Source organism: Silene latifolia, chromosome 2, assembly GCF_048544455.1.
Source record: "Silene latifolia isolate original U9 population chromosome 2, ASM4854445v1, whole genome shotgun sequence".
In the NCBI taxonomy this organism is placed as follows: Eukaryota; Viridiplantae; Streptophyta; class Magnoliopsida; order Caryophyllales; family Caryophyllaceae; genus Silene; species Silene latifolia.
This window is the reverse complement of record NC_133527.1, coordinates 138,306,284-138,317,224: the sequence shown is the minus strand read 5'-3', so window position 1 is coordinate 138,317,224 and position 10,941 is coordinate 138,306,284. Positions and strand designations below refer to the sequence as shown.

Here is a 10,941-nt window from a genome sequence, read left to right as displayed (position 1 = left end):
GAGGACAGATCCTGAAGATGCCTCGGGTACATTTTCTTACCACAGCTGGCGAGCCTTTGTCCGCAAACATGCGAGGACATATCCGAAGATGTCTCAGGTATGACTCCTTCTTATCGCTGGCGAGCCTTTGTACGTAGTCTAACGGACTTTAAACAACCCGCACGGATAGTCGACAGACTCTAAACTGTTCCCGACGGCAGGTCCTTGACTCGTACCTTCGAGTCGTCTTGGCGTCGCCCTTCCGATGGCAGGTCCTTGGCCCGAATCCTTTCGAGCCGCCTCGACGTCGCTTGGGTCTCCAGGTTGTAATCTTCGATTGACCTGAGGGCTCTACTTTGACTTTCGCCCTGTTCAAGCCTCAGTCAAAGTGGGGGCTCAGAGATACCAGATCTCTGCCGAGACTCCAACAAACACCCGATGATTATCGGACTACAACATGTTTTGGAATCGCGGCGTTTGATCGACAGTTTGTGTACAACTTTACGTCGGAAAACTTAAAACGATTTCGAAAATAAAACATTTTAAAACATTTCAAAAATACCTGGAGTGTTTGATGCACGACGACGGGGTCGCAATGATACTAACTAGAGTCAAAACCGACACCGGACCAAAATCCGACTCAAAATTTCAAATCCCGACTCCAACAACGAGTGAAACCGAGTCAACCACCAAAAACAAAACATTTCAAACCTTCTACCTTAAGTTTTCCCGGATTCATGTTGGTCAAGTACCAAACATGTGACTACAAAACCTAGGATAGAACAAATCATGATTGCGTTTATTGTGAAAGTGACAACACAACTCGAAGAACAGCGACGTGGCTCGCGCCTCTTTGAGCAGCCCAAGTGGCCACGTCGCTCAAAACTCACACAACCACTCATTCTCCTATAAATACCCCTCAAATGCCACCCATTTGAGACTTACGCGAGTGTCCGCCCCCTCTTTTCTCCCTTAAAATTCTCGACTCGACTTCTTAAGTCACAACCCGACGCATATTTACGACCTACCGATCGTAAACACGAGCCTTACACATTGTTTGGTACCGTCATCGTGCATTAAATCACTTTACTGACCACTTCAACCACTACACCGTCACTAACATTAAAACACTCTTTTTACTTACCAAAACGGTTTTAAACCGAGTTTTTTCCGATCAAACGAGTTGTTACACTTACGTCGGTCACTCGCCATAACCAAACATGTAAGTATGAGGGTGTAAAAATCCTCTTTTATTACGTCTTCATTTGTTTCATGACTATAACATGCTAAAACTTGCATAACATGAACCAAAACATGGAATAAACGAGCAAAAACTGATTTTTGGTCTGAGGCAGAAGCCCCTTAGGTCGCCAACTTGCCCGCGCCTAAATGGGTGTTCAGACCAGAGATCAACCGTGTTTGTTCTCGTCATTTCCTTTTATTCCACCTTCATATTTGTAATCGGTTTTCACCATTCCAAGTATTTTCTAACCCTTTTTATTTTATTTCACTTGTTTTAACCATAAAGCATTTTTCACCCTTGGTTCCTCATACCATGACGGTTAAATCCGTGTTTCGGTGATAATATTTGGTTAATGACATTTAAAAGGTATTTTAAAGCCTTTTATTTTATTTCTTTACGTTTCCAAACAAACATATTAGTCACCAACACAAAGTCATCATTGGTTCTACATACCATGCCGGATTTTAACCCGGGTACGACGATGAGTATCGACTAATAACATTCAAATGGACTTAAAACAATTAATCCATAATTATTTTCAAAACTATTCATGTCAAGTTTGTCAAATCGAACCCGACACCGAATATTATCCAAATAATGATGATTATTCGAGTCTAGTTCTTCAAATCAACAAATGCGGTCTAAACGACCCCTTCAAATCAAACCGGGTTCAAATACCCATTTTTAACACGTTTTATAAAGTTTTCTAAAAGGTCAGAACACGGCACATAAACCGTGGGCTAAGCCGCGCCTAAACAGGCTCTCCATTTCTCACTTTCAAAACCAGAGGGAGGCCCCTCATACCGCCGGCTGGCTCGCGCCTCATGTAGCCGTCTGGTATAGGGCCTGTTCCCTTCCAGCATTAGTCCAGGACGATCCCGACTCCGGTTAACCCGGATATAGGACGGATCAGATGACTATTTCGATTATTCAAAATCATATTTGCAAAATGCCTTACTAAGATAAATGGATCATGTTATGCACCCTAAACCTAATACGGTAAATGGATGTTTAATTTCCGTCTTGCATGCAAATCAATCATTAATCCAACTCGACATCTTATACTTGATACTTGCATTAAATCAACCGACTTAGAAAGCTCTCACATGTTAGGTTTAAATTATTGGATGCGCATTCATGCATTTAAACCGTTTTATCAATTTTTGCATTCAACCAACCAAGATCGATCAATAGAGGCCGCTAACGCGGGCGGGATTGGGTGTCTGATTAAAGGGCTTCCCAATACGTACCTTCACCTCTTACTCAGAAACTTTGGATAGTGGACGACCTTATCCAGGGCGTACGAGAGTCATTCTAGAGATAGGATGCTAAAGAGGGACGATTTCCTTATCTTTAGTACCTATGCCAAACGCTGCTTTGTGCTTCGATTTGACCGAGGTATAAAGTGGATTTCGAACGGGTTCCAGGCATCCCACAAATGCTTGGTGGCGACTCCGAACATCTCTAATCGTTTCGAGACCCTTACCGAGACGAAACCGACCGATCTAAAACTATCCGGTCGAAAACATTTTTACGCCGCCGAGCGTGGCTTTCAAAAGACCGATGTATGTCCACAGATCGGCTGGGCTTGCAGGTGGGCCATGTCCACATGCCTACATTTTCATCACATTCCGTACCAACAGAGGAGAACATACCAAATGGTACTCCTACACCACAACATTTAACCGGTAATTTCATTGGAAAATCCGCATTTATACAATTATTTGAGATAAGTCAATTTGGGGGAATGCCTAGTGAAGACCCTCATTCTCATATGGAGACTTTTTGTGACTATTATGATGCGATTTTTCAAACCGGAGTTCCTCAAGACCAAATTCGATGGGTCTTATTTCCTTTTTCTTTGATTGGTTCCGCGAAACAATGGTTTAAGTGCCTAGATAAGGCTACTCTTGGTATTGACAGTTGGAAGAAATTGGCACTTGCTTTGTACAAGAAATTTTATCCTCCAGAAAATACTAACATGTTGAGAGCCCAAATCACCGGTTCAAACAAAGGGATGAGGAATCATTATATGAAGCATGGGAGAGATTCAAGGACACTTGTCGATCTTGTCCACACCATGGACTTAGCGAGTGGTTCCTTGTACAACAATTTTGGAATGGTCTACATGAAGACTCCCGAAACCTTCTCAATATGGGATCAAATGGTATGTTTACCGAAGTTGATGAAAATCAAACATGGAACAAGATTGAAGAAATGGCGGTCAATAACTCACAATATAGTAGACCTCGAAAGGCAACTAGAGGAGGAAAGCATGAGGTGGACTCCATTACTCAATTGGGTGCTCAACTTAGTGCTCACATTGACACCATTAATTTGAAGTTTCAGAAGGTCATGGCTAAACTTGAAGAGGCCTCCAAATCACCTAAGCAACATGGTAATGCTATGGTAGCATCATCATCAATTCCAAGTAGAGTATGTGAGAGTTGTGGAACTTTGGGACATGGCCAAAGTGAATGTAGGGGAACAAGTGAATACTTTCCAAACAAACAAGAGTGGTACCCCTTATTCCAATTATTACAATGAAAACACCAAATTCCATCCGAACCATTCATACAAAAGCCAAAATGTTCAAAACCCTCAACCAACATACACCCCACCTCCAATAAGAAACCAAGCCCAAAGACCCTTTTATAACCAAAGCCAAGGTTATCAAAACAAAACTCCATAAAATCAATCCAATGACCAAGGCTTTGATGTTTAAAAAGCGGTCCTCCAAATTCAAAAGAACCAACAAGAATTTTTCACTCAAATGCAAAAAGATAGCCAAGCAAAAGACATCGCCATTAACAACATCCTAGCCTACACCAAAATGTTGGAAACCCAAATGTCTCAATTAGCATCATCTAGTTCTCAAAGACAAAAGGGGCAATTACCACCTCAAAGTAATCCCCCAAGGCATGAATCGGTGAGTGTCATCCATTTGAAGAGTGGTACAAGGTATGAAGGGCCAAAGAAGAAAATTGAGGAAGACATTGTGGATGCTAGTGACAAGGAAAGAGTTGTGGAAGACTCTAGGGAAGGAGAACCCACTATTCAAGAAGTTTCAAAGAAGAATGAAGAGGCTAAAGAGAAAGAGCCTATTGTATTTAGACTTCCATTCCCAAGTCGTCAAGCTAAGCCTAAGTTTGATGAACAACTAGGAAAGTTCATGAAGATTGTAAAGAACTTAGAAGTCTCAATCCCATTCACGGAATTGATTAATCATGTTCCAGCCTATGCAAAGTACATTAAAGACATTCTTACCAAGAATAAATCCATCCGGAAGCTTGAGACTATTGCTTTCACTAAAGTGAGTAGTGCTATTCTTCAAGGAAGCTCACCTCCAAAAATCAAAGATCCGGGAAGCTTCTCTATTCTATGCACTATTGGTGACACTACAATCAACAAAGCTTTATGTGATCTTGGAGCAAATGTATGTGTCATGCCATACTCGGTATGCAAGAGGCTAGGAATGGGAGAGCCAAGTGCACCAATATCACGCTTCAAATGGCGGATCGATCAACAAATATACCTTTAGGGGTATGGGAAGATGTGCCCGTTAGAGTTGGCAAATTCTTCATCCCGGTAGACTTTGTTATTGTTGATATGGAGGAGGATTCCAACATTCCTATCATTTTAGGAAGACCTTTCTTGTACACCACGGGAGCGGTGATTGATGTGAAACATGGAGAGCTCACCCTTGAAGTGGGAGATGAAACAATCACTTTTAATCTTGATAAGACAATAAGAGCTCCCCGACTACAGGAGCCATGTTTCATGGTTGATCATTATAGCCGAGAAAGTGATAGGAAGAAGTTGGCATGTAAATGCAAAGAACAAGCTATGGGTAAAGAATCACCACCCATATGGAAAAAGAAAGTGGATAAATCTCAATATGCTCCATCCAAAGAGCAAGAAAGTTTCGACAACGAGAGCTTGAAAAGCTCACTCATGACAAGTAAAGAAGAAGGCCTCATTGGCCATGACAAGAAGGAAGAAGAGTTGCTCTTGTCAACTCATGACATTATTGGGGAAAAAGTAGATGAAGTATGCGGTCTTTGGGATGACGAGTTAATCTTGTAAAAAATCTTAATCTAGTATTAATACAGATCTCATTTCTTAATATTTCCTTAATTTCTCTATTGTTCATCATTTATTTTGGGTAAATAGAAGATTATTTGGGGTTTATTTGGAGGATTGAAAACCTTCCATCAACCATCAACTACTTCTATTATTCCTTGCTTTATTAGTTGGAATCATCTTTATAGGTATAATTCTCTCTTAATCCTTTTAATTATTGTTAATCGTTTACATTTGTTCATCATGTTTTGCCTTGCTAGTATGATTGATAACCTTGTTAGCATGTTAAACATGATAATGAGTGAGTAGTCTCCTTAACCAGGGTTAATGGGGAATTAGGGGAAACCAACATGAGGATTGATTCATGCTTAATCTAATATGTTTTCATAATTATTTTGCTTGCTTGTTATGATTCCAACTTATGCACATGTTATGTTTGATGAAATGCGAGCCTATGAATCATTGCATTTTTTACCCATCACTTACCTTTTCAATGAGACTTGTAAGACATAAACCAACTCGAGTCTCATTAGACCATGCATATAGTTGGATATGAAGGATTAAGTCGACTTGTAGGTGTTGTACAATCTAATCGATTCGGCCCCAGGACCCAAACCTTCTTAGGGATTGTAAGATATACACTAACTCGATCCAATCACTACAATAAGTGCTTGCATCTAGTAGAAAACATGTTTGTATGATCAAATCCCATGAATCCCCTATGAACCCATGACACCCTAGTGCTTTTAATCAATTGTTTACATCTCATTTTAATCATCTTGCTTGTTTTTATTACTTTACTTTTATATTGTTAATTAGTTTAGTGATCTCCTATCTCAACCCAAATTGTGACACCCCTAGACACAACCATTTGCAATTGAAAATTCTACATCAATACCCGTCCTTGGAATCCGACCTTTACTTGCCTTTTTACTAAGAGTAGTTTGTGAAGTTATAAATATTGTTTTGGTGAGGTGACTTTTGACGACGAGTTTAACCTTCGAACCAATCGAGTAGACTAGACGTGAGAAGGCCTCGATCGAATGGTTTCCTTCTTTGATCGTGATGTTCAATTTGGAGATTCCTCGATCGAGTAGTTTATCTACTCGATCGATAGTTTTGGCTGGTGTTTTACTCGATCGAGAGGAATGAATATGCTGGATCGAGCCCTTTGCATCTGCCGTGAGATTTTTCTCGCGTAAAACTTATTTTTAGATATTTTAAGTTGTATTTTTAGGTTTAATAATTGTCTCTCCTATAAATAAGAGAGACTTAATTAGGTTAACGGAAGGTTCCTCTTGGGTATCTTTCATTAAGCCATTAGTCAGACGTTATTTTGCTCTTCCTCTAGGATCTTATTCTCTGTAATTCTCTCTCTCTCTCTCTCTCTCTCTCTCTCTCTCTCTCTCTCTCTCTCTCTCTCTCTCTCTCTCTCTCTCTCTTTCATGCTATCTCTCTCTTGCTCATTTCTTTATTATGTTTGTTTCTTCCTCATCTCTTGTTTTAATTACTATTATGCTTAGCTAATCCCTAAATGCTAGGATTAGGGGAGTCATGGAAGTATAACAATAATTCGATAGTTGGTTAGGAGATTTAATGTGAGAATTGTTTCATTAGCAATATAATTATAATCGTTTGGTTAAGTGCAAGAAACTGAATTAGTTAATCTGGTGTAGTTCAGACCTAGATTGGAAGATTGGAATGAATAGACCTGTTATGAGCAATAGACTACACTAGTGAGGGTGGAAGCTAAGCTAGTTGTATATTAGGGCGGATAGCGGACCGGAAGGACCTTTCCTTTACCCTTCTCATATTAGATCGACTGACCTACCTTTAACTGACTTGTGTATCTATCATGATAACCCAACATCCTGGCATCTTTCTCTCTTTATTTTCTCTCGAGCCTTGCTTTTATTAGTTTAGTTCAAATACTCAAACCCCCATCTTGTGACCTTAGACAGATTGAATTAATGAGTAGATAGTGACCGCCTCCATGTGGAAACGATACCCGACTTACCTTTGCTGCATTAGGAGAGCCAGTTGGTTTTATTTTTGATAGGGTTGCGACAGCCGTGTCACCAGTCATACTGAAGGTGCATTTTGAGGCTTGCCAGCCATGTTGAAGGTGCGTTTCGAGGCTCGCCTGCCATGGTGGAGGTGCGTTTTGAGGCTCGCCAGCCATGTCGAAGGTGCGTTTTGAGGCTCGCTAGCCATCAATGGTCGAATGACCGACTGTGGGAAATAGCCGTGTTAGACGGGCTTATTTCGAGAGGTTGTTGAGTTAGTAAGCTCCGTGGGGAGGTCTCCGATATCTTGCTGGGGAATTTCGGCGTTTATATTGGATATTTGTAGTGCCAGAAAGAGATAGGCTCAAGCCTGGCTCCTGTGGTTGGAGGGGATTTCGAATCTCGAAGAGAAGTAACGGTTTTTTTTATTGCCGTTTGTTTACACTTGTAGAAATAGCGGATACGAATTTCGACATTCGATGTTTGTTTGGGAGATAACGGTTTTAATTCCGTCTTCTCATGATTGAAATTTGTGAGGAGCGGTGAATTTGAATTTCACTATCTTGTTTGAAGGTGTGACGGTTTTTAATGCCATTTGTTTGAAATTTGAAAATAGAGAATTTGAATTTTACTATTTATTTTGTTTTTAATTCGAAAACGACGGTTTTCAATTCTGTCGTTGAATTTTGTGAAAATACAAATTTGTATTTCACTATTTTGTTTTTTTGTGATTTGAAAATGACGGTTTTTAATCACGTCGTTGAAATTTGGAAAAATAGCGAATTTGAATTTCTTTATTTTGTTTTTGATGATTTGAAGATGACGGTTTTTAATCGAGTCGTTGAAATTTGTGAAAATAGTGACTTTTGAATTTCGCTATTTTGTTTTTTATGAATTGAAGCTGACGGTTTTTTATTCCGTCGTCGAAATTTGTGAAAATAGCAAGTTTTGAATTTTGCCATTTTGTTTTTTGTGATTTGAAAATGACGGTTTTTAATTCCGTCGTTGAAATTTGCGAAAATTGTGTGGAAATTGGGCCAAAGCCAATAATTTCGCTGAATGAACAGGGAGCACCTTTAGGAGGTGCGAGTCGTCTTGCGATGCAAGGAGCTGTTGGAGTGTCCCCGACAATAATGCGATCACAATTGTCGATCATGATGATCACATGTTTAAATCTCATTTTTAAGAATACGTAAGGGATGATTCATTTTATAGTCAACTGATCAACATTAATCGGTAACGATTGGCTTGCTAGAGTTTGACGTTACTGTCGTGGGACTGTGGTGGTCAGTTGATCCCTTAAGGTCACACCTAAAGGATGATGCCCTAATCTGTAAAGTTGATTAATTATATGATGATACAAGTTAATCAATTCCTTAAAATTGAACAATTCAATTTGTGAGAGAGAATATTGATATCTTATTATAATGGGATTAAATAAGATTTATTTTAGTAATTGAAATATTTTATTACTAAAATTGTTTATTGTTTGAGAAACAATAGATATAATAATGAATGGTTGATTATAATTACAAGATGTTGTGAATTATAATTAAATGACCCATTTTATTTATGTGATCAGGTATCACTAGTCAATTTGTTGGATGTAATTTAATTAATTTATAAAATGATATTTATGTGATAAATATGCATTAAATTAATTAATAACATGTAACATACTACATGTGACATATTGTGTGACAAATGACAAATTGACAAAATAAAATGGTAGTCCATTTTATGAATATGGACCGAAATGAAGAGGGTTTAGTGGATGGTGGTAGTTTATTTTAATAAGCTAAAATAACACCATCATGACACTACTTACCTAACCTTACATGCCTAAGGTTTAGATAAGAACAAAAGTAAAAAGGGAAGGACCATATATTGGTCCTCAACCTCCCTTAACCGTGACCCTCCTCCAATTTTTAGAGGATTTATTTTTCCTCTACTCATTCTCTTTATGCTTGTCAATTCGAAAGACATGTAAAGTTTTCTTCTCTCACATATTCATCTTTTTCTTCATCAAAACATGAGATTTTTGATTCACATTGTTCAATAAGATTACTAATATTATTAGTGTAATATATGAGTATTAGTAATCAATTTTAAGGTAAACTACTAAAGTAATATCTAGCTAATATTATTTAGTGGGGATAAGGGATAATCTTGGGTGCAATCAAGAGGAGTGGCTTCTATACTTGAGGTCTTTGGAGTATCATCCTAACATATGGAAAGCTCAAGAACAAGTGAGGTAGGAGACTTCACTTGTGCCCAAAATATCCGAAATACTCACAAGTAAGGAACCTTTTTTCTCCTTACTCTTGCATTTGTTTTGCATGCATAAGATCTTTAAGTTTTTATGACTAAAACTTTAAACCAAAATATGTGATATTTAAACATGATTTCCTTCAAGTGGTATCAGAGCATCACGGTTGTTGCATGCAAAATCGGGTTAGTTTTTCCGAGTTAATTTAATTAACATATAAAACTTGTTATTTAGGATTTATGAAGATAAATCATGAAATAATTTTTCATGTTAAAAGTTTCTGTTCCTAAGTGATTTTTAGGACATTTTGGTTTATTTATGGATTTTATTGTTCATTTTATATAATATTGGCATTAAAATGTGATTTTTATGATAAAAATGTCAATTTTGGACGAAAAATAGCTAAACTTCGATTTTTTAAGTGGTTTTTGGATATGTTTTCACATATTTTATCTACTGATGGCCTATACATTTTAATGATAAAATGAGTTGTTTTGCTCGAAATATGGATTTTTTAAGTTAAAATCGTATTTAAATGGGTAAATAGGTTAATATGAGTTATACTTCAAATCTGGTCATGGAAATTTAGTATGTTGTCACATGCAATTTTACAAGATGTGTGTAAAATATTTGTCTATAATGAAGTCTTTATGCATGATTTATGAATTTTTATGAAAAATCACATAAATAGTGACTATAATTAGTAATAATGCTAAAACATACTTCATGACTAAAGAAAAAACGTCACATGTTGCATTTTATCACTTATTTCAGATCTAAAAGTGAAAAGTTGATGAAAATATTTTTCTCATATTTTTATGGTCATAAATGTTAAAACCGATAAACCGCAACATTGTTTTTCTCGATAAATTTTCGAAAATTTTAACCTAAGTTTTGAACATTATGAGGGTCATGGTATTTTTCCAGAATATTCATGAGTTTAAATTTCAAATTTTGAAATTATTTGAAATTTTTATGATTTAATTTGAGGTTTATAGCATAAATTTTGTATTTTTAGGTCCATTTATGAAGAATGTTAAGAAATCAAGTTTAATTATTGACAAAATGTTAGTGGAGACTAATTTTGAGCCCTTAGATGGTTAGGATAATTAACTTGTACATAAATATGAATTTATGTAATTATTGTGATTTTAATAAGTTAAATCACGCAAATCCGTAAAACCCGATTAATATACGATATTGGCTCTTAAAAGGCGATTTAGCATAAAATATAGCATGTTCATAGATATTATAATGCTGCATTTTATTTATGATTGTCATATTTTAATTTTACGTAATTTTTGAATTATGTAATTTTACTTAGTATGGCCTTAGTTTTAATTGGTATTACCCGAAATGTA

General features: G+C 37.1%; 1 non-coding gene across 1 annotated transcript; it reads right to left on the bottom strand.

Moving 5' to 3' along the window:
• Positions 1-3,203: 3,203 nt before the first annotated feature.
• LOC141645066 (small nucleolar RNA R71) lies at positions 3,204-3,309 on the bottom strand. Its single transcript, XR_012544659.1, has one exon. It is a non-coding gene; the product is annotated as a small nucleolar RNA R71 (small nucleolar RNA).
• Positions 3,310-10,941: the final 7,632 nt, after the last annotated feature.